Source organism: Triticum aestivum, unplaced genomic scaffold, assembly GCF_018294505.1.
Source record: "Triticum aestivum cultivar Chinese Spring unplaced genomic scaffold, IWGSC CS RefSeq v2.1 scaffold73475, whole genome shotgun sequence".
Lineage (NCBI taxonomy): Eukaryota > Viridiplantae > Streptophyta > Magnoliopsida > Poales > Poaceae > Triticum > Triticum aestivum.
Window position 1 is genome coordinate 2,271 of NW_025229977.1, and position 3,955 is coordinate 6,225.

The window sequence follows — 3,955 nt, forward strand, 5'->3', positions numbered from 1 at the left end:
ATTTCGACCCGGACCGTCAGTCGAATGTAGACTACACAAATGTCAAGAAGGTTCTTGATGATGTTCCCCCCGGCTACACCAAATCTGGAGGCACCTTCACCAGGCCTATTTGTAAGTACGGCAAGCACGTGTTCTCCCACAATACGACGTTCTGCTGCGTCAAGCAGCCGCCTGGCGGTCAGAAGGGTGCCTACTACGCCATCCATCACATGCGGGCGATCGTACGGGACCATCATCAACTTCTGCTACCGAGTAAACTCAAAGATTGGGCAAAGAGCGTGTCGGCAATCCAGGACGCGGACCTCCGACAAGAATTCTTTCGCATCCAGTCGGAGTTTGCAGAAATCATCCATCAAGATGTCCTTCGTACCTCGGGGCAGTTCTACCTCAACAATCAACCGTCCAACAGTGACATCGACACAATGCTACAAATGCAGGCTGACAACGACCGTTATTTCATGACTCCCATGATAGACGGCGGCTTCATCCACGCTCCGGTCCCTTGAGTCGAGTCGAAAGCAGTGATGCTATGTCTAGTTCTGAAACATCGATTGGCTCATGTTGTAATTAAACTTTAATGAACTTGTAGTATGTCTCTTTAGTTTCGAGAGTCGTTCAACTTAGATGTAATCGATGCTATTAATGTCTTGCTTTTCTCTTCCGATCGTTCTGTTGCATACTTATATATTGCTTATGTATTGTCTGTGAATTGGTACTAACGTTTCGTTTGGCTAGTGCATAGCGATGCCGACGTATGTCGTGTACAAGGGTAAGGTTACCGGAGTCTACGATGACTGGGAGGAGTGTCGGAGACAGGTTCACCGATTCAGCGGTAACAGTTACAAAGGGTACACCACTAGGGCCGAGGCCGAATCTAGATACGCCCTCTATCTAGCGGGAGAGGGGAGGGAGCGTTGGAGGAACCGGATGAAGACGAGTTTCATCGTGATGATGCTCATCGTGATGACCGCAACTCTCTTCTATGTGATGGTAGTTTAGATGATCGATATCGACTTGTAATGTGAAGACAAACTCGCTACTCGCGGTCTCGAGACTTGTAATATAATGTTCTATCTTTGTTCGGTCCTTTCAATTCGGAGACTAATATGATGAATTGTATTCGGAGACTAATATGATGAATTGTATTCAAAGACTAATCTTCTATTGTATTCGATGAATCTGTTGTTGATGTGTGCTGTCTATATTTTGTCAAATTATACATTTTGTAACCTGTGCAAAAAACAGAAAATAAAAAACAAAAAAACCTAATATTCATACTAATGGCGCATCACATGACAGTGCGCCATTAGTATGACAGTGCATACTAATGGCGCATCACTGGGTAGTGCGCCATTAGTATGCCGCGGTTACTAATGGCGCATCCAGTGGTGGTGCGCCATTAGTATGCCAAAGGACCTGGGTATACATGGCCCCTGGGAGGCATACTAATGGCGCACCCTGGCCTATACTAATAGCGCACCCGCGGTGCGCCATTAGTATACCAGATACTAATGGCGCACCAGGTGGTGCGCCATTAGTAAAAATTACTAATGGCGTGCTATTAATGGCGCACCACAGATGCGCCATTAATAGCCATACTAGGTGCGCCATTAGTAGGGGTTTTTCTAGTAGTGTTGTGATGCTCTAGCTCACCTCCTATGCACACGAGGTGTTCGATGGAATGCCCGAGCCACACTACTTAAGCTTTCTCCTCTCCAAGCTCGACCTCCAAGCTCCATTTTCCTCAATATTTGTCTAGGTTTAGCGGTCCGTCACGTCCCGTCCCCGTCTTCACCACCATCGATCGCCCGCGCCGATCTCGTCGCCTGCACCACCATGGTGAGCCTCTTGTTCTTATCTTCTTTCTGAAAGGAAAAAATTTCTTCCTTGTATGTTTATATAGATACTTGTATAATTTTCTTAATTTTATTATTGCATCTTATATAGTGCGATGGTTTTGGTATCCGCCCCCGTCGGCCCTCGTCCTGTCTATGATTCGGATGTGGTATATATTATCTTTTCATAACTATTGGTTCATTTATTGTTTATGACAATTATGCCGACCAACGTGACATAGATTTTATTTATCTAGGAGGTTGTTGAATGGAAATTCCAACCGACCCTATTGTCGATAGGTTAAATTTAGTTGAAGAAGAAAACAATTTCTTGAAGGAAAAAATAAGAAAAATTGAGGAGGATAAGATGATATTGGAGTTGCATGTTGCGGATGTCGTCGATGATCACAAGATCAAGATGGATGAAATGCGCTTGAAGATTAGAAAGATTAGAAAATATGCCATTCATACCGAGGCTTGGTATCATTATGCCGTTGGATCAGTTGTTACATTGGTCGTGATTATGATCGCATTTGTTTTGGCATTGAAATGTTTTACAAAGTTTCAATGTATGGTTTAATTAGTTTAGATGCTCTGCAGAGCTTTATGTTGTTAGATGAGAACTATGTATGTACTTTGGTTTTAATGTGATGATGAACTTCTATTAATTTGGTCCCTTAATTATCTATTCATGATGTTCTGTAATGATTTTTGACACACTTAATTATATATAATGCACGCAGATGAACCGGCAATGGATGTACGGTTCAAGACACACCTCCGAGTACATTAAGGGCATGCATGATTTTCTCGAAGTGGCTGAGACAAACAAGCAGAATGGTTTTATGTGTTGTCCATGCCCTATATGTGGGAATACGAAGTCTTACTCTGACCGGAAAATCCTTCACACCCACCTGCTTTACAAGGGTTTCATGCCACACTATAATGTTTGGACGAGGCATGGAGAAATAGGGGTTATGATGGAAGACAGCAAAGAAGAAGAGTACGATGACAACTATGTGCCCCCTGGATACGGTGATGCTACTGAACATCAAGAGGAACCAGACGATGTGCACGATGATGCCGCAACGGGCGAAGCTGCTGAAGATCAAGAGGAACCAGACGATGTGCCCGATGATGATGATCTCCGCCGGGTCATTGTCGATGCAAGGACGCAATGCGAAAGTCAAAAGGAGAAGCTGAAGTTCGATCGCATGTTAGAGGACCACAAAAAAGGGTTGTACCCCAATTGCGAAGATGGCGACACAAAGCTCGGTACCGTACTAGAATTGCTGCGGTGGAAGGCATAGAATGTTGTGCCTGACAAAGGATTTGAGAAGCTACTGAAAATATTGAAGAAAAAGATTCCAAGGGATAACGAATTGCCTAATAGTACATACTCAGCAAAGAAGGTCGTATGCCCTCTAGGATTGGAGGTGCAGAAGATACATGCATGCCCTAATGACTGCATCCTCTACCGCGGTGCGTACAAGGATCTGAACGCATGCCCGGTATGCGGTGCATTACGGTACAAGATTAGACGAGATGATCCTGGTGATGTTGACGGGGAGCCCCCCAGGAAGAGGGTTCCTGCGAAGGTGATGTGGTATGCTCCTATAAGACCACGGTTGAAAAGTCTGTTCAGAAACAGAGAGCATGCCAAGTTGATGCGATGGCACAGTGAGGACCGTAAGAAATACGGGAAGTTGAGAGCACCCGCTGACGGGTCGCAGTGGAGAAAAATCGAGAGAAAGTACTCGGATGAGTTTGCAAGTGACCCAAGGAACGTATGGTTTGCTTTAAGCGTGGATGGCATTAATCCTTTCGAGGAGCAGAGCAGCAATCACAGCACCTGGACCGTGACTCTATGTATGTATAACCTTCCTCCTTGGATGTGCAGGAAGCAGAAGTTCATTATGATGCCAGTTCTCATCCAAGGCCCTAAGCAACCCGGCAACGACATTGATGTCTACCTAAGGCCATTAGTTAAAGAACTTTTACAGCTGTGGAATGGAAATGGTGTACGTACGTGGGATGAGCCCAAACAGGAGGAATTTGACCTAAAGGCATTGTTGTTCGTGACCATCAACGATTGGCCCGCTCTTAGTAACCTTTCAGGA

At 44.9% G+C, this 3,955-nt stretch overlaps 1 long non-coding RNA gene across 2 annotated transcripts in view; it reads left to right on the forward strand.

Moving 5' to 3' along the window:
• The first annotated feature begins 651 nt into the window (after positions 1-651).
• The window catches only part of LOC123175223 (uncharacterized), a 14,567-nt gene continuing 11,263 nt past the window's right edge, over positions 652-3,955 (forward strand). Inside the window, exons 1-2 of one of the 2 annotated variants that reach the window (XR_006487718.1) lie at positions 652-666; positions 1,387-1,388. This is a non-coding gene — a long non-coding RNA (uncharacterized lncRNA). The remainder of the gene's footprint in view (positions 667-1,386; positions 1,389-3,955) is intronic. The other variant, XR_006487717.1, reaches the window with a different exon arrangement.